Source organism: Haliotis cracherodii, unplaced genomic scaffold, assembly GCF_022045235.1.
Source record: "Haliotis cracherodii isolate W230 unplaced genomic scaffold, xgHalCrac1.p SCAF_6, whole genome shotgun sequence".
Classification (NCBI taxonomy): Eukaryota; Metazoa; Mollusca; class Gastropoda; order Lepetellida; family Haliotidae; genus Haliotis; species Haliotis cracherodii.
Window position 1 is genome coordinate 44,948,995 of NW_027266319.1, and position 22,243 is coordinate 44,971,237.

At 39.2% G+C, this 22,243-nt stretch overlaps 1 pseudogene; it reads right to left on the reverse strand.

Annotated features, from left to right (window-relative positions):
* Positions 1-948: 948 nt before the first annotated feature.
* Positions 949-2,335, reverse strand: LOC139446702 (uncharacterized; annotated as a pseudogene).
* Between the last annotated feature and the right edge of the window lie 19,908 nt (positions 2,336-22,243).

Below are 22,243 nucleotides of genomic sequence, written 5' to 3' on the forward strand. Positions count from 1 at the left end.
TACAGAGCAAGCAAGGAACTGTCATGAAAGAAGTAATTGTCATCAATTTCTTGGTCATGAGGATAAAGAGGGGGAAGCAGAGCAGTCAAAGCATTACAGATTTTACAGATTTTGTTTACAGATTTTGAAATTGTAATTGGAATTATACCCTGCAAAATTCTGAAATTCTTGACACGTTCCATGTGCCTTTCAACATGGATTCTCAAGTTCGCTATTCTCCTAGTTTGTTCAATTTCTACAGCAGTCAGCTGTTTTCTCTTATGTTTCTTTGGTGGAATTATTAGGAGTATACCTTTTGGTGTTGTCAAGTCTGAGATTGTAAATCCCTTATCAGCCATGATTGCATCACATACATCACACAAATCTAAAAGTCCTGATTCTACTGTTATTTGCCGGTTACTTATAGCTCCTGACCACAAGTCAGAGACAAAGCTAACAACACCATTTGGAGTGACACCAACAAGCGCTTTAAATGTTATGTGACTTTTATAATGACTGTACATTTGTGACTGTTTACCAATAGAGTAAGGTTTTTCTATAAATAATTCTGTACAATCTATAACAACCCTTGTATTTGGATACAGATCTTTAAAACCTTGAGGCATAGTTGTATTGATAGTATCCATTGATGGCCAGACAACTAGGAAGGATAAATTGTTGTACAAAATATCAATCCATCTATTAATGACATCAGCACAGCAGCTTCTGGAAATATGAAATCGCTTTGATAAATCAACAACTAGGAGTCCAAGTCTAAGACGCATCAACACTAGAGAGAACTCGTCTATCAAAGACAAAGATTTAGGGCGTCCGATATTGGATGTTGGATAGTCCCTGTCATGAACCTCAGAAAACTCGTCAAATAAACATGAAAACTTTTCTGTATCCACAAGACCTGTATAATAGGTTACCAATTCTGAATCATTCTTCACATCAAAAAATGTTAAATCAGGAAGTTTGACTTGAGTGGCTTGATTGCGAAAGACTTTTTTATTTTCAGTCTCAGTCTGAGTCATTGCACAGGATGTTTTCACAGGATTTAAACACTGGAACATTACATTGTCAGTTTGAGTAGACATGCTTCTAACTTCCACCATTTCTGTTTGCGATGATCCATATCTTATGCAACTGATGTCGTCTTCACACACAGCCTCATAGTAGTCATGCAGCATAATTGATGCAACGTCATAGGATCTGTCAAAATAATAAATAGCTTTTCATCACATTAAATAAATAGTTTTTTTTCCGATATTTTGAGGTTAAAGGAATTAAAATTAATAAAAAATAAATTAACATAAATCTGTTAATACAAAAGCTAATAAAAGAAGTGTATTATCAAGTTTATTGGTCAATGCTCTATTATATTTTATGCTCTATATATATATTTTATGCTCTTTTTTCCGATATTTTGAGGTTAAAGGAATTAAAATTAATAAAAAATAAATTAACATAAATCTGTTAATACAAAAGCTAATATAAGAAGTGTATTATCAAGTTTATTGGTCAATGCTCTATTATATTTTATGCTCTCTCTATATATTTTATGCTCTTTATATTTTATTGTTCTGTAAGTAAGAGGCACTACACCATGATTTTTATATTTTGTCTTGTTAAGCATAACTTCTCATAATAATCAACAAATTCAAAAAAGAGAAAAAACTTATGTTCCCGCTGTACCTGGCACCTTGACTGAATGTTGTGGAATGATGTTCAATTTCATCAGACTGAGGAGTCCCTCCATTTATCTGCATAGTCACTTTGGGAGATTCAGGGTCACTGGCCTGCTTGAATGGGCTTTCATTTGGCTTAGGGGTATCAACAAAGTCAGCATCAGACACCTGCAACAAATTATCAACAGACACTGAGACATTTTTTTTCTATTTATTCAAACAAATAAGATGAAAGAGAGGATACATAGAATTTTAAGATCAACACAACTTGAAACGTTTTTGTTTGTTTTTTTCATTTCAAGTTTTAATCATAGCACTTTTTCACAATCACATAACATTCACAAACGATAAAACACATTAAATACACCAACAATAGCATAAATCTTATAAGAATCAACATAACTCACTGTGCAAGTACTGTAATTTTTCTTCGGAAAAATCGATGGAACATCATGCCCTATGCCTGGACCGTTACCACCCACGAAATGTTCTGAGCATATTTCCATGTGCTTGGTCACTGTGAGGTCTTTTCTCACTAACCGAAGTCCCCTTATCCACGTTTGTTGTAGGGACTTGCTTACTGGAATGACGTGTAGAGATACTATTCTTTCACCGACTATCTTTCCCCTAAAATTGCTACAAATACAGCAGTATTGCTTCCCCATTTTGACAGCTTCGAAGCAGCGCACTATTTTCAACGGAAGTTGACAGTTCATCCAACCAATTGAAGAGTTCCAGCTCAAGACCGATAACTCTCATTGAACTTGACTTTTCGGAAAGTCGAATACATCGCTATCGTCGATACTCAAAACCTCATTACCGCTAATTTTAATGGCGATTTTCTTAACGATAGCACGACCTATGTTCTGAACGGGCTCCCTGTTAACGTCGGTAGAAGTCAAAATAATTGTAAATGCTAGTCGGACAGTTCCCGGAACTAACACATCGCGTGCGCCGAGATTAGGAAAGCGAACCAGAAGCGTTTGATTCTGATCGATGGTACTAGGGTTATTAATTGTAGTTACAGACTGACGAATTGCTTTGACCCCTAATGGATCGCAAAGTCTACGTTGTGGGTTTAACTTGCGTCCGTATTGCGAAGACATTGTTATATTAAAATTATATAACCATATGTTTAATATACAAATGGATGATATTAATCTAGATAACATAACTGATACTAGTACAATCGAAGAGGGTACTGATGAAACCAGTTTTATGAATCTTAACGATGAACTTTTACAATCGACCGTCAATGATTATTACGATACCTTTAAAGATGTTAGTCCTATTGTTCGTGACTATTCAAAGTTTGAGATAGATAGTGTAATATCTTTATGAGTACTATATTACCTGACGTGCCCTAGAGCTATGTACTTTGAGAGTAACGCGTATGGATACCTCACGTGCCTGTGAAGGTAGTCCGCACGTGCTGTCACTGGGCTATGACGTATGAACCGGCCATGTTGGCGGCAAACAAATAAAAGTCTCTCCCCAACGCCTCTGGTTTTTGTCTCTAGTCTGAGGGCTAGGTTATAACAGATAGTAAAGGAATATTGCGACTGCGTGGCGCTCCGGATATTGATCTTATGAATTCTCGTACTCGTAAGCCCCTAGCCTTGCCTACGATAGCCGCTAAACACGGTATCAGCACTGTTCGTGATGAATTAGGTTTTGTGGACTACTCACGAGGAGCAAAGACTACTAAGGTTCTTCGAACTGTGCGTACTGAACTCGGTAACATAGATAATTTGGAAGCTTCCTCGAGGGTGGCCTCGGACGGACTCGGAGAAATCTTGGATACCTATTACGATAATTCCACGTTACAGGTACCAGAGTTCAGTATTAGGGAATTACGAGGTCTTGACAAGGCAATGTGAACAATGCGGGGAGAACTCATCAATAATACAGCCAAGCTATCCGAAATCGACAAGCATATAGTTTATGAGAAAACAAAACTTGAAGAGGCTGGCGATGAGTTCAGTAGACGCCGCGTAGCGGAAAGATTACGTAACTTAGAAGAGGAAAGATTGGCCCACCTCGAGGCTGCTTCCAGTAATAGAAAGGCACTTCGTTCACAAATCAGTAGAAATCGAGAAACTATCGATCAATGACACTACACTGGCCGATAAAATTAAAACATTGTTCAGAGAACAGGGAATAACAATTGCCAGTATTTTAACCGCATTGGGATTTATTATATTGACTTTGACTCTCGCGTTAACAGGTGGCAGTACAGGTGGCAGATCACCGCCTACTGAGAGGGATGGTATAAAAGAGCGGATAAAAAAGCATTTCAAAGCATTAGGTTCAGCACTGGGAAAGCTTGCTGAGAAAGCCGCGGCTGCACTTCCCGATATGATAGGGAGTATTGTTTCCTGGCTCTTGAGTTTATTAGCTAAGACCACCACTTGGCTTAGTCAAAATTTGTGGGCACTGATCGTAGCTATTGCAGGGCTGTTGTACGTATCCGCTAAGAACTATTTAACCAAATCATGAGTAAACCAGCTGTGACTCCACCTAATACAAGTGCTGTTTTTTCATCGATATGTTGTTGATTTTTAGCCGCAATATGAGGTGGTACTTGTTCATCAGTAGATGGTTGTGAAACATGTGGTGCCTGTGGCTTGACTATTTCCATTTCGCCTATGTTTGTTTGCGTTATTAATTCGGTATTAATATCTGAATTTATACCTGGTTTTTGTTGATCGGTAGCAATAACAATTTTATTATTATAGCCTATCACTTGACCGATCTTAAGTTCCATATTACTCGGAGACATGTATAGTCCCGGCGCATAAACGTAGTCCACTTTGGATTGAGCGTACTGTAATACATCTTGATAACGCTTTATAGACATGGTATGTCAACTGGTGAATTAATAGCATCCTCCACGTTTGCGACAAACTGTTTTTGCGCATCAAGCGCCGTCCCAGAACCGATAATGGACGTTCATGTTTGCGATTGTGCACAGAGAATTGCCCAAACATAAGTTCTTATCGATTCATTAACTCTTACAACTCCTGGGTTAGTAAAATTATTTTCTGTTTTATCATTAAGAAATTCATTCCAAGCATTTGCGGTATCGTTCATTTGGATAAATTTTGTAACAATATAAGCCAAACCACCCTTAAAACTCACAAGAGAACCTCTCCAATCGTTACTCGAAAGTTCCCAGCCATGATAAAGATTATGCATCCTTACAAAAAGATTGTTTTTCCGTAACAACTTAAATGGATCGAATGGTTGATGAGTTTTTTTAACTAAATCATCGCTGACTTCTTTAACAGTTTTTTGTCCGCTGTACGGAACACCTAGACCATGGTTTGCTCCTTTAATACGCCAATCTTTACTCTTAGAAATATTAAATTCCTGACAAATACGCTCATACGCGAACCTATTGTACGGATTATTTGTGGAATTCCACGCTCGATCCTGCGGTAATGGAGCACTAATTTCTTTAAGTATACGTCTAATCTGATAGTATACGTGAAATGTTATAACAGACTTATTTAGTTCAAATCCTGGGGAATAAAGAGATACGCCACATCCCGTTGTGGCACACCATATGGCAAAGTTTAACTGATTCTGCCAAAATTGCATCGGATTGTGAAACCAATCGTGCACCATTTCATCGCTAGTTGCCGTGAGTCTGTGTTAAACTTAAAATCATAACCAGAGGCAGTTACTATAATCGATTGATTTGTAATGTATCTCGATTTCATATTTAAGTTATGATATAGTATCATTGTATATTTAATATGTATGTTACAATCCCGGGAATAACAAATGGTCAGTCTATTCAACTGCTTCATACTATCGATAACTTGGATGGACAACTCGAAGTCGCCCTATGCGATGTAACGTATTACCCGCGGTGGACCAATATAAATGCTGCAAGATATAATAATGAGACAGTAATAAATAGTAAAAAACACATTATACCTGATGGGTATTACAGCGTATGCTCACTCAATGATGAAATTTTTAAGCCTAATGGAATTAGTCTCACACAAAATGAGTCGAATGGAATGCTGATTTTAAAAGCTGGAGAAAAGCAAGTATGGCTTTACGAGACCTTAGCAATTACACTTGGATGGAGTGGAGATACGATATTAGCCGGTGTAACAGCACAGGGAGATAAATTACCCGATTTAGTTCCCTATAAAGAGTTGTGCATCCATCTTGATCAAATAAGCACGACGGATAATATTCAACTAGAAAGTCCTTCAACTCTGCTCAGATCTGTTCCAGTGAAAGATGAAAAATACAATAGCAGTAGAACGGAATCTTTCTCAACATTACAATATAAAAAATTAAAGCGGGGTATTATTTCAGACCTCAAAATTTCTGTATTAGATATCAAACACCAACCTGTACATATAGGATACTTAAGTGGATCACTCCATATTATAAATAATGGTTGATGCATCAGGCCCTGGACAATGTAATACAATTGCGCTTTCCGATCTCGGAGACACAGAAGGATTCGGTAAACCCGGTACCGATGGTAAGTTATACTCTTTACACTTACACGATAATGTATACAAGCGGAAAGAAGTTACATTCACGGGTAATCTAGAAGATTTAAGCGATGTCGACGTTAGTAGACTCTATAAAAACACTTTGTACAATATTATTCGCAACGGTGATGATAAATGGACTATGGTCGAAGTAAACATCGAGTGGCTACTGAATATCGTCATAACCCCACCTTATGTGATGACGGGTAAGGCACATAATTTAACTAAGATAATAAATAGTGGCATCGTACTCGCGGCTTATATCCCGTTAAAACAAAAAAGTGTGTTAGTCACCCCCCTACCAGAAAACCCAGGTCATATGTTATATAGTCGTCCGGGCGTAAAAAATGTTAGTTTAAATTTGGTTACTGAATTCAATGATATTATAGATAACTTGAGTGCAATACCTAATATTTCTACGCTTATTATTGAAGTCTTATTCGGAGATGCACCGGAAGATGCCTTCGAAATATTACCAGGTCTATCGATTAAATGGCTCAAGAAACACGAGCGTCGACGTTGCAGTATTATTCATATCGGAGCATCACCCGTTGCAACCCTCGAGGGGGTCCAAATTATTAAAAGTGGTAGTATTTCTCTTACTAAGATATTCTTGCCGTATAATATTAATTTAATAAGGTTGATGTATACTCTCAAAACTTTTAAGCAAGACCAATTAAAGACTATTGTATGACCGTAATATACACTATGAGTTTACATTCGGCGCTTGATGAGGCATTTGAAAAGATGGATACTGTTTACATCAAATAAGCGACATAAAACATCGAATAGAGAAGGATAGGGAGTTGAGACTTGGATTGTATAAAAAGTATCGCTGAGCCGGGAATGCTCTCGACGGAGTTGACACCGCGCTTGTAGCAGCTGGCATGGGACTCAGTGTAGCAGGTGTTAGTTTATTATCAACTATAATCGCCGCGCCTATCGTGCTCCGCATGGAAATAGTCTCGGGACTGGCAGGAATAACGATAAGATTCATTTCTCGTAGGTTACAAAAGAAAGCATTAAAACACGATAATATTCGGATACTCGCCGAAGCAAAGTTGAACAGCATTGAGGATCAAATTTCGACAGCAATGGCTGATTGTAAGATATCCGAGGAGGAGTTTCATTTAGTGTTGTCAGAACTCACCAAATACAACGTAATGAAACAGGAGATTCGATCAAAATCTCGTAAGACCAGTGGTATTAGCGAAGACGAGAAAAAAAAGTTCATAGAACAGGGGAGGCAACAAGCGCGTCAGTTATTCCGTGCCAAAACCAAAGAACTGGTTGGAGATTAAAAATAGATTGCTTACTATCATTAGATCACATTTAGACAAATGCTTACATAAATATATAATAATGGAGAATTACAACATTTATGTTCATGGACAAACTTATCATATCAGTAATGTCAAACCAACAAATGAAGAACACAAAACATTTATGTTCATAGACTAAATTATCAAATTGAGAGAATTACCACAAGGTATATATTATATCAGTAAACCAAACAAATACAATCATCAATTACCAAGAAGAGTATATAATCTGGCCTACTTGTAAAATAATAGAGAAATTTATATCAGGGGGTGGCGAGCTAGAGTCAATTTCACTTAATCTCATGACTATCGTTGAATCACATAATCATTTTGGCATAAAAAATTCCCCCTGTAGTGGTGGTATAGGTATATAAATCCGGCTCCAGTGGATGTGGACCAGAACCATCATTACCTATACCACTCGTAGACGATTCCTAGAAATTCTTTGATAAACAAATTTTTTCTCACGAATCCCATGAACTACAAGAATGTTTGGGAATCAAATAAGATTTATTTAAGATTCTTAAGAAATGATTAAGAATATGTTTGAATATGTAAGAATTCATATCTGTGGTAATTCGGGCTATTACATGTCGTAGTGAAACATCAGCTCGACTGACGTAACATAACGATTAATACGCAGATCAGCTGCAGATATCCTGTATATATCATAATCAAGCTTCTCAGTTTCTCACATGTATTGCACTATTCTTGGTCCCACGAAATGCCCTAGTCGTCAGATTCGGAGTCTCTGCTGTCACCTAAATGAACAACAATAGGCTGGACAGTATCTGGTCGGATACAGTCTTGTTTCCAATACTCTTCCTCAACTTTGATAACATGTTGGACACAGTTTGCACAACGTACATCTGTAATTTCTCCCATCCCTTTCAAGACAATCTACATGACGTCGGCAAGCTTGAAGGTCTTATTTTGCCGTGTGACCATATTTTTCAAATCACCCCAGATTAGTTCGATGGGATTCAAGTCACAATGGTAAGGAGGAAGTCTAAGCACTTCGTGACCGTGTTCTCTCCAACATGTTGTCAATCAAATAAGAGGGCGGGGGTTTGTTCTGAAGAACCAGTTGGTAGTAGTCAGTTTCTTTGGCTTTCATGGGCCGAGCAATGCGGTTGTTGTCCAACCACTGACATATCTCCCCTTTGGTGGAATTTGAGGTTGGACAACGGTTAATAGGATTTCGACAACTGTGATAGAGAGCATTGTCCATAACCACCAAGGATTTATCAGGCAGTGCTAAGAGGAGCTGCTCTCCAACATACGCAGTGAAAACCTGACTATTCATCTCGGTATGGTAGTCTCTGCCATCTGTAGATCTGGATCTGAACACTAGATCACACCCAGGGAGGAAACCTCTGTGGGAGCCTGCATGGAACTCAGGCGCTCCCAAATACCAGGGCTGTGTGGCAGGCGTTAAACCAGGTTTCGTCAAAAGAGACAGGCTCATACATGATAGCCTTCTTCTCGTTTCTTTTTACTAGTGCGCAAATAATTGATACGCAAACGAAAGATATCTGGTCGTTCACACATTGCTAGTTTCGACCCTTTCGTCTTTTTGTACTGATATCCAAATTTGGAAAGGAGTTTACAAATGGTCCGTTTGGAAATATCTAAGTCATACTCTGTAAGGAGAATTTGTTTTAGTTTTCGTGTTGAAATAATTCATTTTCTCGTGTTAGCCGCCGAATCACATCCCTGACAACTTTCTTATCAAAGGAATCTAACTTTAATTTCCTATCCTATTTTGAGATGCCCCCTAAGGGATGTGCAAGGGAGCATGTGTTTTTATGAGAGTTCAAAATCTTAACTACGGTTTTTTTGGGAAGCTGTAACGCATGAATTGTTCTTTTCATGTAAACAACCGTCCAAAAGAAACTTGGCAGCCTATTTGAAGTTTGATAGCGAAACAACACCAAAACATAAATGATCAGAATAAACTGTATTGTAAACATGACTATTTACCACAACCTTAGGCAGAAAGTCATAACAATAACATGACAAGCGAATTAATTATGGCTGGTAATGTTCAGGTGGGGTATGCAAAACAGGTTTTCATTACACCTGCAAATGACTAGCTTGGCACAAAATGACTATAGATGGTGTTTGTGTCACTCTAGTAGCGTGTGTGACCTCCATTGGCTTGAATGCAGGCAAGCACTCTCCTACAAACTGAATTTGTCAGTCGCCTGATGATGTCACGTGGGATGTGTCGCCATTCTTCGTGGAGGGCCTGGATGAGTTCATTCCTGGTGGTTGGAGGTTGTTGTCGTTGTCGAATTTGCCTGTCCATGAAATCCCAAAGGTGCTCTATGGGATTAAGGTCTGGTGAACGAGCTGGCCAGGGCAACACATGGAAATTGTTGACATTAAGAAAGTTTTGCACAATGTTAGCAGTATGTGGCCGAGCATTGTCATGCTGGAACACAATACCCTGTGAAATGGAAGCACAAAAACACGTAAAACCTCATCCCTGTAGCGTACGGCATTCAAGTTACCGTTAATGATGACCAATGGCGTCCTCTCATCAGCACAAATGCCATCCCACACCATGACACTCATACCATTCGACACAACAACGAGCAGTACGTTCGCCTCTTCGACGATACACACGGTGTCTGCCATCAGAATGGAACCTACAGAACCTACTCTCATAAGTGAAGAGGACACGCTGCCAATCACGTGTTTGCCAACGCCTAACTGTTCGCGCCCATCTCAGTCTTCGATGACGATGTTCATTCGTCAACAGTTGCCCTCTGTAAGGTCTATAGGCTCTGATCCCTGCTGCCCTTAGTCTTCTGGCTATTGTCTGCCTGATGACCACACGACCCAACGCATTCGCTGCCGATGACGTCACAGGTAGGAATCGATTACGCAGGTGCAATGTGCGTAGGTAGAGATCTTCATGGGTCGTGGCCGCCCTTGGTCTGCCTGTTCTTGGCCTGTCTGATGTGCGACCTGTTACTCTCAATCGCTGGACCACACAGATGTTTTGGGGCAGCAGAAGCGAGGGAAGTGAGATCGGCATCAGGAATATCTCTGCTGTATGCACGCTGTGACACAGAATCAAATTCTGCCCTAGGACCGAGTGCAACGCCTTGATTTCTTGCCAGGTCACCAAACACTGAGATCATATTCATGTCAGTCATGAGTTGCAGAGATTCTGTCACGTCTGTAATCAGACAAAAGAGTCAAAGAATGAATTATAATATAAATTTCACATTTTGAATATTATTTGTTAGGCCAAACAAAATAAGTCTTGCTTCTCAGGCACTGCCCACATCATCATAAAGTTCATTGCATCATGTTTAGTCTTTGTTTTCATTTTCAATTTTTGTTGTGCACTGTGTTTAAGTATTAGGATTTTTATAAAAGAATTTAATATGGAAATAAAAACAAAACATGCTGCAGACTTTATGATGATGCGGGTGTTGCATGAGAAACAAGACTATTATTTTGTTTAACCTTATGATGTTTCAGATATATTGTCAGATAATTTTCCTTATCATTATGATTTGGTTTTAAATATGTTTCATTTTTTAACATTATTGTTTCTAAACACCAAGAAAATGTCTGAGTTACATTAATGACATGCAAATACTGATGATGCCATTGGTTCTGTCTGTTCATGAGGCTTTCCTTTTTATTAATTGTGCAGTTTGTTCTGTATACAGGTCATAATTGATGATGAAAAGTGTGATTAGTTTGAATTTATTTCCCCTGAATGGCTGTATAGATGAGAAGTTTTGCAGAATTTGTAGATGTTACAAATTAGAGAAATGTTTGTTTTTTATTTTTTTATGGATGCAGTATAATTTGACATTTGTGAATGTGTTTTTGTAGATATTCCTCCAGTTGGACCATATTAGCTTTAAGGTCAATTATTTGTGGGTGTAAGGTAAGGTTTGTGGGGGATGAAAGCTGTAAGCTGAAAGATGTTGGTTTTGTTTACTTAATCTATTGTGTAGGTTGGAGAGAGTGTTATTTTGGAAGTGTTCTCGTCTTATCATATTATGATAGTTTCTTGGCTATCTTCCAAAAGAATCTGTATGTAAGTAATAAACGTACTTCCAAAAGGTACTGTTTTGATGATATTGTAAACAATACAGATTCAAAAATTAAAACATACTTAAGATTCTTTCTCCTGTTGAACTTGTCGCAAAACTGCTCTTCACTCTCTCCAAAATAAAGGATGAAAGAACTGCATCTGGAAAAGAAGACACAAGGTATTGTAACAATTATGACAATTTTACCTTTTTATGTTTTATTTTTCAGTTTGATTTAAGGGGGGCGGGGGGGGGATTTTATATTTTGGAGTACATGGAGCATCAGTACATCGATCATAGGCTAAATTGACATGTTTGCAAACTGTTTGGAATACAGTTAGATTCAAGGCAGATATTTCACATTTGTGTTTTCTATAGTTTTCACGTGTGCAGTGTTAATCTGGTAAAAAATACCATTGTCATTTTAGATCTATATTGTTTCACATTTTATATATTAGGTTCCATTTTCTAATTATAGATCGACAGGACGTGTCTCTCGCTTTGTTTACAGAGAATACATCCAACATTTGCTTTGTGTGTGGAGGACCTCATGTAACAAGTAGATCAAGTGAATTAATAACATTAGATTTAGGCCTAATGATAATGATATTCAGCCTGTGCAAGCCCGGCTATTTTCCATTTACTGTTTTTGCGAGCGGTCCGTACTGCCACTAGTGACAGCATTCACCGTGCCGTTTGTGGACACCTACCTCATGATTTATACATAGATCTACATACAAAGTGTCTATATGTAACCTCACTTTGTTTTCTTAAATAAATTAACCCATTTAATTCACACAATCATGGGTGCGAGATATAAATAGAGGGCCTACAAATGGCAGGCGACTGTCCCGCCCCCAGCCCCGCCCCCAGCCCCGCCCCCAGACGACAACAAATACGATGCATTTCAACTTGTCCACCTTCCTAATTCTTGATAAAGTTACCATTCTGCTACACTCACCTTGTCTGCACCTCTGTACGACATCAGGAGGTACCAATAACTTGTATTTGATGCCAGATTCTTCTTCGGAAAGTGCTAGCGGCACAAGATGAAACGTCGTCGACGCCATATTGTTTGGGCTGACAACCGGGTCGTGACCGCGGTTGTGTGTTTTCATGACCGAACGACCGGGCGGTCACATGACCGCAACGCCAAAACCCTAAACCACGTTTCTGGTCATGACCATTTTTCTGGTCAAGCCCGCGAAAACGGGCCCCTGCTTGTATTAGACTGGTTCCCGGATCCTCCGCTTGGTGTCGTTGCACTTGTTCCGCTTTCCAATCAAAGTCGCAGGAACGAACGGGAACCAGTCTATGCTTGTATTGTCATCGTGGGCTCCCAAGTAAACAGGCATAACTAAAAGGCATCTCGTTATCATTACATACTAGTTACTGAAGAAATACTTAGGCCTATACACTACAATCTGACGACGAGATAAAAACTTTGAAGAACAAGACAGTCACAAGAAAATGTTCTTGGACGAATAAGTGGAATAACGCAGGACATTCTGAAACCAACTTATCGGACAGAATGGATTCTCAGAAGTGTGGTACCTTGTGAACTGAGTATACAGTGACTTTGTAGAAATGTGTCATTTTAGTTAGTGGTGTTGTGCCGTGCATGTTTTCTCACAGATATTCATGGAAATTCACTTTGAAAATAACCAATAACAAATATGTAATGCTAATGGTATTCCGGACACCCGTAAATCATCGGCACTACTGGCTTCAATTGGTCCTAAAACTTTCACATTGTTGAAATCTGTCATTGCACCGGTAAATCTAATTCACTTTCGTGCGAGGAAATTGTTGCGACCTTGTCTGCGCATCTATCCCAAAAAACTTTGACAATTGCTGAACGGTTCCGATTCTATAACCGAAATCAACATGAGGGGGAGAGTGTTTGTTATTATGTGGCAGAATTACAGCATCTTGCAAACAAATGTCATTTTGGAAATTTCTTAGAGCAGGCCTTGCGTGATAGACTAGGCTGTGGGTTACAAAATGAAGCTATTCAACGCAAATTATTGTCAGAAGTTGATCTTAACCTTAAGAAAGTTCAAGACATTGCCATTGCTATGGAATTAGCGGACAAAAATGCACACGACTTGAAAACTGTTCAAGAACAGATCGGTGGAATTCAAATCAATAAGGTCACACAGCAAAGGCCAACCAATAGGAAGCAAGGATCACGTCCGTCACCTCGGAATGACACAAATGTAAGGTCACAGTCACAGTTTTAGAAGTGTTACCGCAGCAGAAAAACTAATAATAGATCAGAAGATTGTTGGTACAAGAACTTTAGATGCAATGATTGTTCCAAAATTGGCCATTTGCAATCGCAATGTAGATCAAAGCCAACCAGTTCAATGAAGTTTGTTGAAGAAAACCCGATCCCAAATGGATATGGAAACGAAGAAATAGATGATTATACCAGTGATACCCTTACACTGGGACTTTTTCACAACAGTGAAAAGACAGTCCGGAAGTGCGAAGAAGTGAAAGTTGTTATCAGTGTAAACAGAACCGATGTCAATGGAAATTGACACGGGTTCAGCAACCACAGTCATTCCTTATTCAGTCTGAAAAACGGTCTGAAGTAGAACTTTCTGAACCTAGGACAGTAATGAAAACTTACTCGGGTCAATCCATACCTTTGATTTGTCGGGCTGAAGTGGACGTAGAATACAATGGCACCATTCCTAGTGGCTGATGTGGCCAGTACACCGGCAATCATGGGTAGACTTTGGATATCCAAGCTAAATCTAGACATAAACAGTCTGTTCACAGTGAACTTCAACACCTACTCCCATGTAAAAAGTGAAGTTGCAACAATGTTAAAGAACCATGCAAGCATTTTTGCTGATGGATTAGGAACAGTGAAAGGAAAGGAAGCTAAAATCACACTGAAACCCAATGCCAGGCCAATATTCATGAAAGCAAGACCAGTGCCATATGCCCTGAGAGAGAAAGTGGAGAAAGAGCTAGACAAGTTGGAGAAAGACAGAGTGATTTAAAAAGTCAACTCAAGTGATTTGGCAACACCCATTGTTGTCGTTCCTAAGAAATCAAACAATTTGAGAATCTGTGGGGACTATAAAGTTACCTTAAACCAGTGGATTGAAGTGGAAAAGTACCCCCTCCCGAAAACGACGGATTTGTTTTGCAACTCTAGCAGGCAGTGAAATCTCCTCGAAAATTGATCTGACAAAAGCGTATCACCAAGTCCTTGTAAAAGAAGAAACCAAGAAGTTGCTTGTAATCAGCACCCACAAAGGACTTTACTGTAACAATCGACTGCGCTTTGGCATTGCTAGTTGTCCAGCAATATTTCAACGAATCATGGAACAGATCATGCAAGGTATAGCTAGAACTGTCACCTTTCAAGATGACATAGAAGTAGGAGGGAAGACAACCCAAAATTGAGTATTTGGGTCATGTGATCGATCAAAATGGATTGCATACAGTTCAAGAGAAGGTTGAAGCTATTACCCGAGCTCACGAACCAACAAACAGAACCCAGCTCAATTCGTTCCTCGGAATGCTGCAATACTATGCACATTTTATCTCCAACCTATCGACGATGATTCATCCTCTCAACAATCTGCTAAAGGAAAACACTGAGTGGATCTGGACACCACAATGTCAGGAAGCTTTTAACCGAGCAAAACAAGCCTTGTCTTCAGCCGAAGTGTTGACACATTATGACCCCAAGAAGGAAATCAAGTTGGCATGCGATGCATCCAATTACAGACTAGGTGCGGTTATCTCACACATTTTGGACGATGGAACTGAACAACCAATTGCATTCGCATCAAGAACACTGTCAAACAGCGAAAGAAATTATGCCAAGTTTGAGAAGGAAATACTTTCCCTGATATATGGAGTGAAGAAATTCCATGAATATCTCTATGGCCGCTAATTTACCTTAGTGACAGATCACAAGCCTCTTCTCTCAATTCTGGGACCCAAGAAAGGTGCACCAATTCTGGCAGCAGCTCGCATGCAGAGATGGGCATTAATCCTAGCAGCTTACCAATACGACATTGCCACTGATCAACATTTCAAAGCGGATATGCTTTCTCGATTACCACTACAAGAATAAAACATTCAAGATGAAGAAGATGTTGTATTCAACTTTTTCCGCCTTGATACCCTAACAGTCACAGCCAAAATCATTGAAAGTGCAACCAGAAAGGACCAAACTCGAGTCTATGCTTTCACACTGAATGGATGGCCTACAGATGTGACCAATCCAGACCTACTGCCATTCTTTGCAAGAAGAAATGAACTATCAGTAGAACAAGGTGTTTTATACTATGGGGACTCCGCATGATCATACCATCCTCACTTCAACTGAGAGTACTCGAAGAACTTCATTCCGAGCACATTGGCATTGTCAGGATGAAAGGAGTATCAAGAAGTTATGTTTGGTGGCCATCACTTGATTCAGACATTGAGAAGACTGTTAAATCCTGTGAAAATTGTACATCTGTGAGACACATACCCTAATCCACACCACTGCATGAATGGCCATGGCCATCACAACCGTGGGAAAGAGTTCACATTGATTTTGCCGAATACAATGGACGAAATTACTTCATTCTAATTGATACCTATTCCAAATCGCCAGAAGTGTACCTGATGAAGTCAACAACCACAAGCAAGACAGTTGAAAATCTGCGACATATCTTTGCTACACATGGCACACCAGAACAGTTAGTATCTGACAAAGGCCCACAATTCACCTCAGAAGAATTCAACACTTTTATGAAGATGAACGGAATTAATCACCTGCATCACCCAACAACCAACGGTGCAGCGGAGAGATTTGTTCAGGTATTGAAGACGCACCTCAAAACTTCAGAAGAATCTGATCCCCTGAGACAGTTAGCAAATATGTTGATTGTGTACAGAACTACTCCTCACACAGTCACTGGAAGAACTCCGTCAGAACTGCTAATGAAGAGAAAAATCAGAACAAGACTTGACTTGCTCCAGCCAAATCTAAGACAACATGTTACAAAGAAACAGATAGGCCAGAAGATAACACGTGATGGTGGAACCCCTATCTTGAGACAGTTTGAACCTGGACAAAGAGTTGCCGTCAGAAGATTTAGAGGTCCAAACAAGTGGGTCTATGGTTCCATATTGCAGAGAATCGGCCCCCTTGCTTACATTGTAGACATTGACAATCACCCCAGTCATGTGCATATTGATCACATCATTGTGGCTCCTAACAATGATTGGGGTAGTGCAGACATCCTTCACAGAAGAGAAATGCTGTTACCAACAACTTTGCAGACTACAAAGTCTACTTTTCCTGAGACATCACAGACCATGCCTCAGCAGCCTGCAACACCACCATCCACCACTGAGACAACAATGACTCCAAACGACGATGCACCATCAAGTGAGATGTCTTTCCCCAACACCACACCAGTGCCATCCATGATGATGCGACGTTCACAACGACTTCGCCTACCTCCTAAAAGACTTGATTTGTGACTTTCTCGCATTGTGACTTTTTCGCATTCTCACATTGTGGCTTTTTCGCATTCTTGCATTGTGCCTATTTCGCATTTCCTCCTCCTAGTGTTGCTTAAACTTGTTCGCGGTTGTGTTGTATATTCTAAATAAGGAGGAGTGTAGTGTTGTTTACATGGTGCACGTGCACCTTCGCGCACTGCCAATTCGGATGTGATGTCACATGTCGAAGTGACGTCACTGGCGACGTCCTGCTTGTATTGTCATTGTGGGCTCCCAAGTAAGGCATCTCGTTATCATTACATACTAGTTACTGAAGAAATACTTAGGCCTATACACTACATACGCACCTGTGCAGAAGACAAATTCACAGCGGCGGGAAATCACCGACTGTCTATAAGCCTATTCGAATAAAATTGCCGATTGTAACGAAATAAAATTAAGTTTACTTATTGCTGACATTTCAGATGACATATCAAATAAGAGTTGAAGACTTGCAATAGATTATCATATGTTTATCAAGAGTACAGCGTACATCAATAATTTGTAAATCTAATATTTATATTAGATCTACCCTGGTAATATCCATGGCAGAGTGTTTGAAATACGAGCTAAAATATATTCCATTTTCTGAAGAGATTAGTAATGTGTATTTGATGATATATATGCATACACAATTGGTTATCAATTATGTTGTACAATCACAGCATGTACCATGTACATTAGACTCATGGAAAATACTATCACAGCACCATTAACACAGTTTCAATGAAAGGAAAAACAAATCCAAATCCGAATCGAAAACAGCACAGCATATCCACAAGCGGTTAACCCAAATACAACAAGAGTTTGCCACTAACGTGGCTAAATCCCCCACCCCTGTTGCAGAATTTATGACATAATTCAATCTAAACAAACCCTAACCTTTTTTAACCGAGTCGGAACTTGTCATGGAAATTGTAAAAAAAAGATGAGTTTGGAACCTACGTCCATCTTGTTGCCATTGTAAAAAATAAAAATTTCTCAAATTTCTCAATAGCAAAAGGCACCAGTTCAGCATGTACCTGACCGACCTGCAAAGTTTGATGAAAAAATATCGAACGGTTTATGAGTTATGCCCCAGAAACGAACCCTACCCTCACAGAATCTAAGTCCATCTTGTTGCCATGGAAACGTAAAAAATAATAATTTCTCAAGTTTCTAAAACACGAAAGGCACCAGTTCAGCATTTACCTGACCGAACTGCAAAGTTTGATAAAAAAAATATTGGACAGTTTATGAGTTATGCTCCGGAAACGAACCCTACCCTCACAGAACCTAAGTCCATCTTGTTGCCATAGAAACGTAAAAATAAAAATTTCTAAAATGTCTCAATAGCAAAAGGCACCAGTTCAGCATGTACCTGACAGACCTGCAAAGTTTGATGAAAAAATATTTAACGGTTTATGAGTTATGCTCCAGAAACGAACCCTACCCTCACAGAACCTAAGTCCATCTTGTTGCCATGGAAACGTAAGAAATAAATATTTCTCGATGGCAAAAGGCACCAGTTCAGCATGTACCTGACAGACCTGCAAAGTTTGATGAATAAATATTAAACGGTTTATGAGTTGTGCTCCGGAAACGAACCCTATCCTCACAGAACCTAAGTCCATCTTGTTGCCATGGAAACGTAAAAAATAATAATTTCTCAAGTTTCAAAAACACGAAAGGCACCAGTTCAGCATGTACCTGACAGACCTGCAAAGTTTGATGAAAAGATATTGGACGATTAATGAGTTATGCTCCGGAAACGAACCCTACCCTCACAGAACCTAAGTCCATCTTGTTGCCATGGAAACGTAAAAGATAATAATTTATAAAATTTCTCAATGGCAAAAGGCACCAGTTCAGCATGTACCTGACAGACCTGCAAATTTGATAAAAAAATATTGAACGGTTTATGAGTTATGCTCCGGAAACGAACCCTACCCTCACAGAGCCTAAGTCCATCTTGTTGCCATGGAAACATAAAAAATACAACTTTCTAAAATTTCTCAATAGCAAAAGGCACCAGTTCAGCATGTACCTGACAGACCTGCAAAGTTTGATGAAAAGATATTGGACGATTTATGAGTTATGCTCCAGAAACGAACCCTACCCTCACAGAACCTAAGTCCATCTTGTTGCCATGGAAACGTAAAAAATAAATATTTCTAAAATTTCTCAATAGCAAAAGGCGCCAGTTCAGCATGTATCTGACAGACCTGCAAAGTTGATGAAAAAATATTGAACGGTTTATGAGTTATGCTCCGGAAACGAAACGTGATGGACGGACGGACGGACAGACGGACGGAGCCCGTTTCTATATCCCCCGCCAACTTCGTTGGGCGGGGGATAAAAAGGTATTGCTGCCATCATTGTAGAAATTATGTTGATGTTTTCAGTAGCTGCATTATGTTTGTATCGCGTGTACCATCAACAGAATCGTGGGCCGAGCTACCACATGTGGAACCGACCTTGACACAATTTGTTTACAATATGGCGTGGACTCGCGTTAGATGTCGTGGCCACACTTTTGAAATCCCCATTTGCGACAAAATGTGAAACAGTAAGGGCAAGTCACTCTCACGGTCAGGTAGTTAGAGCAATCACACATGACTCTTAGTCATTTCATATGTAAAAAGTAGCAGTTATTTGTCTGAACGGGCGAGTATGTAGGACAACCGGTAGACAAGAAATCGTGGCACAGATATGATGCGAACGTGCCCTGTCGATCACTTTGGGCTTGGCCATTCAATGTTTAGGTTTTGATCATGAACTTCCTGCCCATAAATGTACATTAACCACCTTAATATTAACGATTATAGCTATCTTTCCATATCTTTGATTTGAATATTTTCTGTAAATCAGCATCATAAACAAAAAGACAATATGCACTGTCGTTTCGTCTCTAGCGCCGTGCTAAATCGCCATGACACACAGTCGATAAGCATTTGCAATACTTGAACAAAAAACTTCCGTGGCCGAATAAACGTTAGTACTCTTACGCCAATAACTGTACAGTGGGGACAAGTAAATCTTTCTGAACAGGCCGATCAGATTTCTTTTTCAAATTGGCTGTCTGATATAATAATAGTTACGTGTATGTGACATGGGTGCATAATAAAAAATTGCCTTCATTCGCATGAAGTTCAAAAGGCAGACAAAGATCGAGAAGCGCGGTAAGCACTTCACTAATCTTGCCATATTTCGCAATCCATAGCACTGCATAAAATAGGAGTTACACGATATTAATGCTGAGATGATTAGGGTGATGATGGTCATAATTTCATTCAATGAACATCATAAATGTAATGGAAATATACACTGTGGTTTGCTCATGTGTACCGACCATTCCACCATTACCGATAGACGATAAAAATATACAAAAGGTGTAAATAAACTTGTTCGTAAAGGAGTGAACAGAAATAAGTACAGTTGTGAGAAACATGTCTTTCTGACCACTCTGGTCATATTATTTCTTATGAAAAAGGATTTTGTCTGAAAATGTTAACGTGTATGTGACATGGGTGCATAATTAGAATTCGCAGTGATTCTTTCGGTGTTCAAACATGGCAGAGAAAGGCCGAGAAGCAGGGTAGTCACTTTTCTAACCTCTCCATATTTCGTAATCCGTAGCATTGTATAAAGTATGAGTTACACGATGTTAAAGCTAAGATGATTGGGGTGATGATGGTTATAATTTTTACTTTGTGCACTCAGTGTTTGATACCTCAATTCACAGTTTAAAAATCTAGGGACCATATATGGTCCCTTGGCACTATGCGGGTGTGAAAAGTGAGGGACCATATATCGTCCCGTGGCACCAAGAGGTTAAAAGTCCCAAACCTGTAGCTCTGATGCAAGCCAAAATCCCATGTCACAACAAACACTTGACCATAATAATAACAAAAGGTTTCCGAACAATTAAACTAAAAGGCCCTTGACGTTTACAGTAAAACCTGGAGATATCTAAATCAATCCATTCCATAAGAAATCTGTACAGAAATCATGGAACATATGTCACGAAGCCCTGGGCCTAGATTTTCGAAACGATCGTAGCCCTAAAACTATCGTAAATTTATCGTAAGGAAATCGTAGGCTATCGTAGCATATTTTTGAAACTATTGCAGCCCTAAGATATCTTAAGATTGTCATAAATCTAAGATAGCCCCATAACTGTCATAAGTTTATTTTATCTTCATTCAAGATGGCGGCATACTTTTCCATAGATATTTTGCCATACAAATAGTCTGCTTTACGTTAAAACATTTACATTTCATTTTGTAAAACTGAGTGATTCAAATTGACACTTCGAGCGCTTTTTTGGTTTGTTGTTTAACGCCGCACTCAGCAATATTCCAGCTATATGACGGCGGTCTGTAAATAATCGAGTCTGGACCAGACAATCCAGTGATTAATATCATGAGCATCGATCCACGCAATTGGGATCGATGACATGCATCAACCAAGTCAGCGAGCCTGACCACCCAATCCCGTTAGTCGCCTTTTACGACAAGCATGGGTTGCTGAAGACCTATATTCTACCCCGGAATCTTCACGGGTTTTCGAAAACACGAAGAACACATCAAGGTTTTCACGTCAAAAATGTTCTTAATCGCGACAGTGATCCACATAACTGTGGAGTCGATAGCTTACAATATATTTCTATCCGAGTCCATGCTGAAGAAGTGTGAAACATACCTTTTCGATAATTTGGGTAGGATAAAAACAGAAGGTGTCGGCAGGCTACAGTAATGACCGTGACCTTATTGATAGCTCTGGGGGAGCTAATCTTAGTTCAACTCTATTTGAGAGTTGTATTCGCCCGGGACACTTTGCTCAATGTTACAGTTTTCATAAAGCGCAGAGTTCCGCTGTTATATTTTTTGGATCGCATTTGTGTCAATGCTTTAGTCTTTATTTTCGCAATTTATAAAATTATATCAATCTACATATGTAAAAAAAAACATAAAGGTTTCGCGTAAGCTTTTACATCTAAAATCGTGTGGGACAGGTGGTTTTAATAATTGAATTTTAACTATACAGTTTAGTATTTATTGACTTAACAAGGAAATACATGTGATCAAATATTTGTATACAATATCTAATATTTTTCTTGCAAAAGTAATTGAAATTTGTTTCGTTTTAAATTC